Source organism: Monodon monoceros, unplaced genomic scaffold (genome assembly GCF_005190385.1).
Source record: "Monodon monoceros isolate NGI ecotype Baffin Bay Population unplaced genomic scaffold, NGI_Narwhal_1 Super_Scaffold_4, whole genome shotgun sequence".
Taxonomy (NCBI): Eukaryota; Metazoa; Chordata; class Mammalia; order Artiodactyla; family Monodontidae; genus Monodon; species Monodon monoceros.
This window is the reverse complement of record NW_021703781.1, coordinates 9,158,840-9,172,116: the sequence shown is the minus strand read 5'-3', so window position 1 is coordinate 9,172,116 and position 13,277 is coordinate 9,158,840. Positions and strand designations below refer to the sequence as shown.

General features: G+C 40.3%; 1 protein-coding gene across 3 annotated transcripts in view; it reads right to left on the bottom strand.

The window, feature by feature from the left end:
* LOC114908648 (zinc finger protein 33B) overlaps window positions 1–13,277 on the bottom strand; it is a 135,411-nt gene that overhangs the window by 61,451 nt on the left and 60,683 nt on the right. Inside the window, exon 1 of one of the 3 annotated variants that reach the window (XM_029245004.1) lies at window positions 9,144–9,212. The exons of the other annotated variants lie outside the window; for them this stretch is intronic. The gene's annotated coding sequence lies outside the window, so the exon portion shown is untranslated. Of the gene's footprint in view, window positions 1–9,143; window positions 9,213–13,277 lie in introns of those variants that run through there. 3 annotated transcript variants of the gene reach the window in all.

Sequence of the window (13,277 nt, the reverse complement as noted above, 5' to 3'; positions counted from 1 at the left end):
GCAGTTTTGCAACTTGGAGCAAGGCACCCGTTGAAGTTAGGCTCCCACCCTAAGCCAGAAACTGGGAAAAAGGAGTGCTATCTCCCTAGAAGTATTTCAAAGAGATGGCTCTGAGGCTCCTTGAGAAAGATACTCTGTAGGGGTGCAAAACTGCCAAGAGGCTTTTTAAAAGGTTCATATTCATCTCAAAGGGATAAAGAATTTACAAGTTTACAAAAGAAAATGCTCTACAAAAACGAAGCGGGGATGTCTCTTCCATTATTTTTAACAGAGAATAATAATCCTCTTATTTTTCATTTCTATTTGCCCTTACACCACTCTCACCACTTCTAGTTAATATTGTACTGAAGGTCTTACGGCAATTAGGAAAGAAGATGCAAAAAAAGGCATACAGATGGGAAATAAAGAGGTAATGCTATTGCTATATGCAGATGGCATGACCTTGTATACAGAAAATGCTTAGAAACCCACTGAAAAATATTAGAATAAATGAATTCAGCAAAGTTACAGGACACAAGATCAATATATATATATATATATATATATATATCAATTGATCTTGTATACACTAGCAATGAGCAATCCAAAAACAAAATTAAGAAAACAAACTCATTTGCAATAGCATCAAAAGAAAACAATTCTTAGGAGTGAATTTAACAAAAGGAGTGTAACATTTCTACAAAGAAAACTGAAAGACCTGTACAAGGCTTGCCTGATGAAAAGTTCACTGAAAGATTTTTAAAGATCTAAATAAATGGAAAATCGGCAAGATGGCAAAAATAAGATTCCAGCCCTCTCTCTCCCTAGAAACACCAATTTAACAACAATCCATGGATGAAAACCAATGCAATACATTATGGAAGTCCCAGAAGGACAAGAGAAAGAGAGCAGAAATATATTTGCATGTCAAAAGGTGAAAAATAAATCTGAAAAAATTCAGGGGAATTTTACCTTAGTGAAACTTCTAGGGGTTCAGTGGTGTAGAGCATGTCAAGATATCCCTTCTATACATGCTTGAAGTGTTAGTGGCAGATAGGGATGCTGTTTGGAGCCTTTGGTAAGCTCACTTCTTGTGAGCCAATTCCTTAAAACCAATCAATCTCTCTGGAGTTTATGCATATTTAATTTAATTATGCCTATTTTAAAAGAGGATGGGGTCATTTAATTTTCTTCTACGTTTATAGGCAATTATACCTCTATCATTGAATTACATGTCAATATCAGTTAGGGTCACTTTATTTGAAAGTAACAGTAACAGCCAAGAAACCATTAAATAAATGTGCATGCACTCATGTAATTCCATATATGTGATCTTATAAAATCCACTTGGAATGAAGATACCTCAGACTCCTCAGCTTCTGTTCTATAGATAGCAGAGACGGTGAAGTTACACTGAAGGGCTGCAGTTAATAGAGGGAGGCAGAATTGAAGAAAATGAAAAAACTTTTTTTGCTCTCAAGCATCAGACTGATAAGAAGAAAGTGTGGAAGGAAGATGAATAAAAGCTCAGCACCTACTCTCTGCCCTTTGGTTCCCCGTGGAAACCATTATTACATCCTGCTCTTTTCAAAAGAATAAAAGTTCAAGTCTTCTCGATATAAGATACCTACTCCCTGATCTGTCTCTATCTCACACCAAACACCCAAATGTCTACTCAACCTTACTCATTGCCTCTTGCCTTTCTCTCTTATTTAGAGCCCTTCCACACCACCATTTCCTCATACTAGGCATTCATCACTTCTCATCTAAACTACTATAAAAGACTCCTTCCTGGTTTCCCTTCCTCACCTGAACTCCAATTCATCCCGTATATTCAATTTTTAAAAATCTTTTTTTAGGGCTTCCCTGGTGGCACAGTGGTTGAAAGTCCGCCTGCCGATGCAGGGGACACGGGTTCGTGCCCCGGTCCGGGAAGATCCCACATGCTGCAGAGTGGCTGGGCCTGTGAGCCATGGCCGCTGGGCCTGTGCGTCCGGGGCCTGTGCTCCGCAACGGGAGAGGCCACAACAGTGAGAGGCCCGTGTACCGCAAAAAAACAAAACAAAACTTTTTTACTAAATAAAACACATATACAGAAAAGCATACAAATATACAGCATAAATAAATGTTATTAGGCAAACATCCTAGTAATTACCACTAGGTCAAGAAATAGAACTCTACCAGCCACCCTAAAAATCTTTCCCTTGCCCAATTTACCTCTCCCCATAGTAATACCATGTTGAATTTTAGAGTCATTTTTTTTCGTTTCTTTACAACATGTGTTATCTCTAAGTGTGCATCTCTAGAATTATAGTTTAGTCTTTCCCATTTAAAAAAGCAAAAAAATAAGAACTGATTATGGCTTTCAATTTTTTCTACAGATTTTCTTCTATAGCTTTCTGTTCTTTTCAATTTGGCTTTGAAACACCTGGGGCATCTGACATGGTGCAGGCCAGATTTTGCTGCTTACACATTCATGGTGCAGTCAGTGTTCCTTTGTCCTCTGTATTCCATGCAAACTGGCTGCTGGATTGACAGGCCTAATCATGCTGAGGGTGATCACTTTAGCAAGACCATGTGCAGTGTGTGTTCTTTTACCATGAGGCATATAATTAACTAGTAGTCTCTCTTTGTAACAACTGATGATGCCATTAATTCACTGGACGAGGCAAAATAATGATGTCCTAATTCTATCATTACATTTTTATATATAGACTTTGTTAGAATAATTTTAGATTTATAGAAAAGACAGTACAGCGAGTTCTCATATAACCCACACTATCTAGCTCCCAATATGATTAACAGTTTATATCAGTATGGCACATTTGTTACAATTAATGAACCAATATTGATCAATTACTATTAACTAACATCCACACTTTACTCAGATTTCCTTGGTTTTCATCTAATGTCGTCTACTGTTCCAGGACCCCATCCAGAATATCACATTACATTTGGTTGTCATATCAACTTAAGCATTTCTTGGCTATGACAGTTTCTCAGATTTTCCTTGTTTTGTATGAACTTCACAGTTTTGAGATGTACTGGTCAGATACTTTTCAGTATGCCTCTTGGCTGAAATTTGAAATTTTTCTTAAGATTAAACTGTGGTTGTGGGGTTTGGGGAGGAAAAGCACATAAAATGCCACTTTCATCACATCAGACCAGAGGTACACACCATCAACATGACCTACCACTGCTGATACTGACCTGGATCACTTGTTTGTCCAGTTTCTCCATGGTTGTTATATTTTTATGTCTTTCTTTCCATACGGTACACTTTAGAAGTAACCATGCACAGCCACAGGAATGGGGAGTTATGCTCTTCCTCCTTGGTGGCAATCTACATAAATTATTTGGAATTTTACATAGGAAATCTGTTCTCCCCCATTTATTTAATAATTTGTATCAGTATGATTGGCTCCTGTGGTCCTCTGACATATCCTCATCAAGGTGGTATTTTTTTGTTTGAGCACTTCCTTACATTCTGGTACTATAAGATGCTCCAGGCTTCTTCTATTTATTTCCTGCCCAAGTCCTACAATCAGCAACTTCTCCAAGAAGCCCTGGTTCCTTTTATGGGAATATGGTTTTAGGAACCAAGATCTGGGCACTGCATGTACATACTGCTATTAGGGTTTTGGTGTTTTTATAGTCTCAGATGACAGAGCAAGGGAATATTTTGTGTATACTAACGTGTACATAAGCCTATTTATATAATTCTCATATATAACCATATGTATCTATATTAAATTAAACATGAGTTCATACTGATGTTTCCAACTCTAATCCAGAGTACCACGTGGATCATTCTAGCCTCCTCTTCTCGCTGATATGTAACCTTCCAATGCAATAGTGATAAACCTGGCTCCCTCATCTGCCATCCACTTACTTAACTGTTCCATTCCAGTATAAATCAGAATTGCTAACCTGTACCCCATGGAAAACAACTTTATCACCTAGAGTGCTTATGTGCAGTTTCTTTTGTCTTGAGGCTAACAGTCTCATTTCCAAAGTTAGTTAGCACCTTTTCTGCCCACCTCCTTCAGGGAAGTTGTTACATAGATTCTCTTGTCATAGTCTGCAATACTTCCTGGTATTCCTTGAACTCCTCAATGATTTTTAAATTTGCCTACATTAAGGCTCCCTATTTGTGCTGTAAACTTCTGTGGGTTTGGACAAATGCATAATGTCATGTATCTATCATTATGGTATCACACAGAATAATAAACAGCTTCACCAATCAGGAAAAAATATTCTGTGCTTCATCTATTTAACCCTCCCAACGTCCCCCTAAAGGTCTTGCAAATACTTATCTTTTTACTATCTCTATAGTTTTGCCTCTTCCAAGGTCATATAATATGAATCATACATTGTACAGCTCTTTCAGACTGACTTCTTTCACTAAGCAATATGCATTTAAGATTCCTCCATGATTTTTAGTGACTTAACACCTCACTTCTTATCAATGAATAATATTCCATTGTATAGATGTACCACAGTTTGCTTAACCATTCACCTACTGAAGCATATCGTGGTTACTTCCAATTTTGGAAATAAACCTGCTATAAATATTCATATGCAGGCTTCTGTGTGAATCTAAATTTTCAAATAAGTTAATTACCCAGGAGAGCAATGGCTGAATTGTATGATAAGACTACTTTTACTTCTGTAAGACATTGCCAAAGTTTGCAAATATCTTCAACCTCAATTTACAGTAAGAAATACATTTAAATTCATGATCCAATACATTCATTCAACATTTTTTTAAAAGATTTTTGGCTGCGTACGGCCTTAGTTGCGGCACGTGGGATCTTGGTTGAGGCACGCAGGATCTTAGGTTTCAGCGTGTGGGCTCTTCGTTGCGACGCGCAGGTTTTCTCTAGTTGTGGCAAGCAGGCTCCAGGGTGCACGGGCTCTGTAGTTGTGGTGCGTGAGTTCCAGAGCGCGTCGGCTCTGCTGTTTGTGGCACGCAGCCCTCTCTAGTTGAGGTGTGCAAGCTCAGTAGTTGCGGCACGCAGGTTTAGTTGCCCCGCGGCATGTGGGATCTCAGTTCCCCGACCAGGCATTGAACCCGTGTCCCCTGCACTGGAAGGCAGATTCTTTACCACTGGACCACCAGGGAAGCCCCTCACTCATTGACTATTAACAATGTGCCAGTTTTAGGCACTGGATTCATAGTAGTGCGTAAAATAGATAAAACTCCCAGTTCTGATGGAGTTTATATTCTAGTGAGGGACTATAAAATAATAAAGAGACTAAGTAAAATATTTTGTATACTAAATGATACCTTGGCAAAAAACTAAAGTATTAAAGTGGGATAAAGTGTTTACAGAAAACAAAGAACTATGGAGACAATAAAAAAATCAGGAGTTGGGGTGGAGATGGAAGGACGAAAAGGCAGCGTGCGGAGGAATTCTAGGGCAGTGAAAATACTCAGTATACCATAATGATGAGTAAATGTCATCAATACATTTGTCCAAACCATAGGATGTACAATACCAAGAGTGAACTGCAATGTAAATGATGGGCTTTTATGATGTGTCAATGTAGGCTCATCAATTATAACATACACACCACTCTGGTGCGGGATGTTGATAACACGGGAGGCTGTGTGTGTGTGGGAAATGGGAACTCTCTGTACCTTCCCCTTAATTTTGCTATGAACCTGAAACCGCTCTAGAAAGATTGTCTTAGTTTTTTTATAAAAAGCTGCCAGAAGACTGATTCAATCTTTAGTACACACATGTACTAGTCTGCTAAGACTGCTGCCTTAGTCATTCAGGCTGCTATAACAAAACACCACAGACTGGATAGCTTATAAACAACAGAAATTTATTTTGCACAGTTCTGGAGGCTGGGAAGTCCAAGATCAATGCACAAGTATGGTTGCATTCTGGTGAGAACTGTCTTCCTGGTTAACAGACAGCAATTTCTCACTGTGTCCTCACATGGTGGAAAGGCTGGGGTTCCCATTCATGAGGGCTCCACTCTCCAGACATAATCACTTCCCAACTGTCCCACCTTCTAATGCCATCACACTGGAGATTAAATTTCAACATATGAATTGGGGTGGTGGGACACAAACATTCAGCTGCCATAACAAAATATCACCACAGACTAGGTGACTTAACTGAAATTTATTTGGCTCAGTTTTGGAAGCTGGAAGTCCAAGGTCAGGGTGTTGGTAGATTTGTTTTCTCCTGAGGCCTCTCTCCTTGGCTTGCAAATGGCTGCCTTCTCGCTGTGTCCTATGCATGGCCTTTTCTTTGTGCAATGATCGTCCTTGGGTCTCCTCCTCTTTTTATAAGGACTCCAGTCATGTTGGATTAGGGCCCCACCCTTATGACCTCATTTAACTTTCTCTCTTTAAGGGCTCTACCTCCAAAACAGTCACATTAGGATGGATCTGGGGGAAAACCACTTCAGTCCAGAATAACATATAACTGACCTTAAATATTTTTCATAAAACAGTATTTACCTATATCTATAATGAATTCTGATATTATGTTTTATTTCTTTAAAAATGTTAGCTCTGATTCATTGAACTGATTTCACAGTTCCTTCATAGGCCAATGTGGTTGCTCTGTAATGTGTTACCTAGGCGAGACTGAATTACATTTCCCAAAATTCCTTTTCCTATATGTTTCCCATGGGGTGGACCATAAAAGAGATTCTTGTGCAAGACTTGGAGGGCATAAGTGATGTAACAGCCATTTTGTATCTCACACGTGCTATTGGTGATCTACTGACCAGCTCATTGGCATGAGACACCTCTAGGACTGTGTTCCACATGGATCCTTCAGCTCCTCTGATGCACACACCACCTCAGTGACTGAGGGGCCAAGCTTCTGTAGGACACCACACCATCAAGGTCAGAGGCAATGAGAACTGACTCCAGTTTTAACCCATCCTCGTCGGCGCCACTCATGGTTGTGAGTTCTCGTTTGTTTTTGCTCTCTTCCACATTACATCCACCTTCCTTATTGTCTGCCTTGTGGACTTCAAGCGCCTTCATCAGACATGAAGACAACAACCTTATAGAGACTGCTTAACCAGTTCCCACAGCTGTAGAAAGCCAAAGCCCTGTAATAAATCCCTTTAGACATACACACTCTTCTTATGGTTCTATGTCTCTAATTAAATCCTTCTTGAATCATAAATTTGTACCAAATTAGGTCTGGCTTTTCTGAACTGGGTCTGGTATTTCTTAATTAGATGCTGTTATCTGACTAGAGTCAGATTTAAAGCTATTAAAGATCCTGTTTCAGTTGTAAAGGGGCACTGATAGTCCATGACATGCAGTGGCAATACAGATACACAAATTATTACCTTTAGATACCTGTAATCAAGTGCCTATAGAAAGCAAGGCTCTGGGAAATCAAGCATTTTCTCCCCTAGATATTTTAGTGAACACAAGGAGTATAATGGAACTGGCTGTTACTTCTAAATGTGCTGGAGAACTTTGGGGAAAGAAGATGAGAAGCTCGGGGATTTAAATTCCCAGCTCAAGATCCACACAGGGACCTTAAAGCTTCAATGATAATCTTGAAAGCACCTCATCCCCTAAAGCTGCAGGGCTGAGATTTATGAAAGGAAACCCAGTGACAAATCTGTTGCGTAGCTTAATTACTATGTAAACTGAATTTCCAACCTTACACGGCCTCATTACAAGTTAGGGCATTGACTGGTAGGGAACAGAATCCTGAAAACTGGGACAGGAAAATAAGAAGAGATTTCAGTGGAGCCGAGATCCTCAATGCCTACAAATGCTTTCAGTATATCTGTTAACCCCATGCCCCCCACCCCCAAATCCACAGCTATGGCCTCATGAGGAGTTCCCTATGACCAGATGACTGAGAAAGAAAAAACCTCAGGCTTGGGTTAGATGATTCTGCACAGTATGCAGCCCCACTCTGAGATGGCCCTGAAAGTCAGTGGTAAAAGGAAATCATCCAAAGGGGAAGAAATTTGAGCAGTGCACCTTGTTTATTTTGCCTGGAAGCAGAGATGGCCGAAGTTATGGGTCTACACGTATTTATGTACAGTGGCTAATGGTTTAGCTAAATGGTCAAGGACTAAGAAGGGGTACCCTGGAAAATCTTTGAAAAGTTCTTGGGAAGAGGTGCATGCCCAGACCTTTCCAAATGGGCAGAGTGAAGGTATTTGTGTACCATGTGAATGCTCACCAAAGAGTAACCTCACTGGAGGACTGAATAATTAAGGACACATTCTGTGGATGCCCATCTCCTTCTGTCAGTCAGGCCCTTTTCCCAGCCTCTTCTGGCGTTGCCCAGTGGGCTCATGAATGAAGTGGCCACAGCAGGAGTGAAAGAGATTATGCATGGGCTCAGCAAAACGGACTTACTCTCGTCAAGGCCGATCTGGCTAAAGTCCCTGTTAAGTGCCTAATCTGCCAGCAGTAGAGACCACCAATTACCAACCAACTTGGCACCATTCCGTGGATGGATCAGTTTAGCTACTTGTTATCAGGGTGACTGCATTAGATCATTCCCATCACAAAACAGATGGTATTTTGTACCTACCATCAAAAGATTTGGAGTACATGGATTTGCCTTCCCTGCCTGCAATGCATCTGTCAAAACCAACATCAAGAGATTTACAGAATGCCTCATCCACCAGCACGGTATTCCTTGCAGCCTTGGTTTGGATTCCAGGAGGCTGCTAAAGCCCCCACAGTGAAAGTCTCTGGGGGCATGAATGGGAGTACCTGTTGATTTCAATTTGGACTGATTCTTGAGCCTGCTTTTGGAGGAGGCCCTATACAAGTTGGGACAATTTGAAAGTAACAGCATCAGTGAGATTAAAAAAAAATTTTAAGTGGGGAAATATGTTGCCTACAGAACCCAAAAAGGACTAAAGGACATATCTGTATTAACACTGTGTGTGTTAAGAACACACAATGAAAAAAAAAAAACAAAAAAAACAGTCAATAGCTGTTTCTTGACGGTGTCAGGGATGGAGCGGCCCTTGGTTTACAAATAATTTTCAGGAACTTAACTGAGGGGGTAGATCTTTGTGTTATGTGTGGTGAAATAACTTATGCCTCTTTTTGTGAGTTCTTTTGTGGGTATTTATATGTCCCAAGTGGATTTGTGAAACGAATTTCCTCAGAGGAGTATGTCATCAATGTAATGTCATACCTGTGCTCCTGGAGAAAACTGGATGCAGTTAAGGTATTGCCCACGAAGACTGCAATGGCAGAGTTGCTGAGGTATCCCACGGGTAGCCTGGTAAAGGTGCCTGGTGTCCCTTCAGAGGTGAAGGCAAACTGTGGCTGAGAGGCTGTTGAAAAGAGCACTCAACAGAACATATTAGCCAAACCTGGAATAAGAAAATATTTACTACTTACTATTTGGATGGAAGCAATAATTTTAATAAATTGGGTACTGGGTCCTTAACAGATGGGCCATAGCATTAAGGTTGTGATGATCCCTTGTGAAGCACCATCATTATTTCCAGACTAAGAATAAGCTAAACTGGACCATTAAACAGAGAAGCAGAGGTGATAACCACTTCTCTAGATAGGTCTTTATAATGGTTTCAGTTGGGGTATACGGTACACGGGGTCCCATTTTGTCAATTTGTAAGTGCCAAAAATATAATTTTATTATTCACTGGATCAGAGCATCCATGCCTTCTATGGGATTATGTTAAAATTAAATCAATGGGTACCATGAATCTTAGGATGTTTCACCTTAACCAACAGAAATACTGTCTATTTCTTCTCAATGACTCAGTCTGTTTGGGCTGCTATAATAAAATACAATGGACTGGGTGCCTTATAAACAACAAAAATTTATTTCTCACAGTTCTAGAGGCTGAGAAGTCCAAGATCAAGGTGCCAGATGTCTGGTGAGGACCCACTTCCTGGTTCACAGATGGCTGTCTTTTCCTAAGTCCTCATATGACAGAAGCAGCAAGGGAATTCTCTGGAGTTTCTATTGTAAGGGCACTAACCCCATTCATAAGGGCTCTGTCCTCATAACCCAATCACCCTCAAAAGCCCAACCTCCAAATACCATCACACTGGCGATTAGATTTCAACATTACGAGTTTTGGAGCAATACACAATTGAGTCTATAGCACTATTTTATGTTCAATAACTCCTCTTAAGATTTTAGGGGTAACGTGATTACATTTAGTGGGATGCTCAGCTATAACTATAACTTGAACCCTGTATTAAGGCCATGAAAGTTTGACAATGGTACATTTCAGCAGATACTAGAGTTAACACTAAAGTTAATTTGGAAGGTATAAAAGCCAATCAGCACCCTTTTATCTTTTGTTGTATAAATTATATTAGTAAATTCTGGATTTCCAATTGGGTCAAACTGTGGACCTAACTTACATAATATTGTACAGCAACTATACCTCAATTAAAAACAAAAACAAAAAACTGTGGACCTTTGTATCAGTTATTTTGTTGTTTCCTCTCCCTGTGTCTAAGTCTGCCTCCCTCCCTTCATTCTTTCTTTCCATTTCTTTTCTTTTTGTGGTTACTGGATATACTTCTGAGGAGGAGGGGTTCTTTTTACTCTAATCAAACTTACAAATTTCCGTCTCCAGAGAGCGTCCAATCAGGATCGTCAGGGTTAGGGGCCTGCTCCATGGCAATGGTTTCTGCATATGGCTTAAGGATCCCAGGCTTAAGTTGCATTTGAATTAACGTCTTTGCTGTGCCACAGGATGGGAGTTTTCCCCTCTAACTACGAGCACAGAATTTTTTTTCTTTTTTTTTTTTTTTTACAACATAGAAATAGGTAGCAGGTGGTGCAGCAAAAGCATGCTGGGCCCATAACCCAGAGGTTGATTGATTGAACATCCTCTGTCTGCCATGGCTGTGGTCTTTTTTTCTGCCACGCAGGTTTCTTTCTCTCTGTTTTCTCTGTGCAGATTTCCTCGGTTATTTTGGATTTCTAGCCATGTAAAGTCTCGGCTTTCAGTTTTTGTCTCTATCCAATCACCCATGGCATGGACATTCTGGGTGGTTACAAGGGAGAGTATCAAAGTCCAGCAGCCGGCCTCATAGGTAGCTCAGAGACCACCTGCCAAACAGACTGAACCCAATGGCAAGCCACACAGGGGCATAGCCAATTAATAATTCTCTCTTAGCGACAACAGCCTCTCAGAGTGGGAAGGGAGAGCGACACTCCAAAAAAAGACCACAGAGCAGAGCAGGCCAAAGTGCAAGCCTACCAGCAATTGGTGGTTCTATCCCAAGTGGCCTCTGCCACATCACAGAACCAGTTAGCCAAGAGCAATGAGCTAATACTGACTAGGTGACCTGTCTTGGATGGATAATCCTGCTCATGATGCCAACTGTATTAACTGCCTTCTAGTCACTCTGTTGGTGGCGGGATTCCTGCCCTGGGGTAATGGAATAGCTGAACACATGACATCTCACACTGGACAGGTGAGATCTACATAAGTTTACTAGTTATGCATATTCACAGGCCAGGCAAGAGGGCACCACATGCCATCCAAGGTCACACAGGTAGCGCACCTGGGAACAGAGGGAACTAGGGGTTGTGGGAAATGGCCCTGTACTATCAAGAGGATGCGGCTACCCCTGGTTCCTGTGAGAGGATGGGACTGGCTTTTCTGAATAATCTTGCGGGCTGGTAGGGAAGTGAAACTCGCTACTCAGGGAAAAGCAAGAACCACAGGTACACCTGGTTGCCTTGGTAAAACAGGAGGACTGTCTGATTACAGGACCTTATCTGTGGGAGTAGAATGGGGAGGGAAATGTGCAGTTAGGACATTAGAGGCCCTTTTAGTTTCAGGTGTTAAGAGACTCTATTACACTGGGCCTTAAGTTGCTATAATTTAAAGTATTTTGGGGACTTCCCTGGTGGTCCAGTGATTAAAACCCCGCACTGCCAATGCAGGGGGTCCGAGTTTGACCCCTGGTCAGGAAACTAGATCCCGCATGCTGCAACAAAGATCCCGCAGGCTGAAACCAAGACCCAGCACAGCCAAATAAATAATTAAATAAATATTAAAATAAACAAAGTATTATGAAGACTATAAAAACAACCCAAAGCACAGCCAAATAAATAAATAAATATTAAAATAAATAAAGTATTACGAAGACTATAGAAACAACCCAAATATTCATTAGTGGCGATTATAGCTGCAGTGCAAATACATTATGACTGACAAGCAAAAACTTTAGTACAGAAACAAGATGTTATAATGAGAGGTAAGGAATTTAAGATAATTCCAAAAAAAGGTAATAAGTCTTAGAAAAGCAGAAAACTGTAATTGAAGATATGCTTCAGTGGTTGTCAATATATGATTTCTGAGAATGCATTCCCCTCCCCAGCCCAACCCCACATGGAAAAATTGGTACTGAGTGATGTGAGTTTTCAATTTTGTAAATATGTAAGAAAGCATCCTCACAGATTAATCTATACTGTTATATGAAGCAGGGTTGTTTATTTATTTAATACACTCCATTTTTTCGAGTAGTTTTAGGGTTACAGAAAAAATGAGAAGGCACAGAATTCCTATATACCCCTTCACCTCCACCTCCCTCCACAGTGTTCCGTATTATTAGTATCTTGCATTAGTGCGGTACATTTTTACAACTGATGAGCCAATACTGATATAGTTTTACAACTGAAATCCATAGTTTACATTAGGATTGACCCTTTGTGTTTTACATTTTGTAGGTTTTGACAAATCAATGACATGTATCCACCATTACAGTATCCTACAGGATAGTTTCACCATCCTAAAAATTCTCTGTAATCCAGTATTCATCCCTCCCACCTTCACCCTGGACCCATGATCTTCTTGCTGTCTCCACAGTTTTGCCTTTATGAGAACGCATTACAGTTGGAATCATACAGTATAAAGCCTTTTCAGACTGACTTCTTTCATTTAGCAATACGCATCTAAGGTTCTTCTGTGTGTCTGTTACTTGATAGCTCATTTCTTTTTATCACCTGCTTGAGCATTATATCCTGTAACCTTGCTGTAATTGCTTACTCGTGTCAGGAGGTTTTGTTGTTGTTTCTCTGGAATTTTCTACATAGACAATCATGTTATCTGTGAACGTAGATAGTTTTATCTCTTCCTTCCAAATCTGTACCTTTTATTTCCCTTACTTGTCTTACTGCATTAGCTAGGACTTCCTGAAGGATGCTGGAAAGGTGTAGTGAGAGGGGACCTCCTTGCATTGTTCCTTATCTTACTGGGAAAGCAACTAGTTTCTCACCATTAAGTATGATGCTAGCTGTAGGATTTTTATAGATGTTTATTACCAAGTT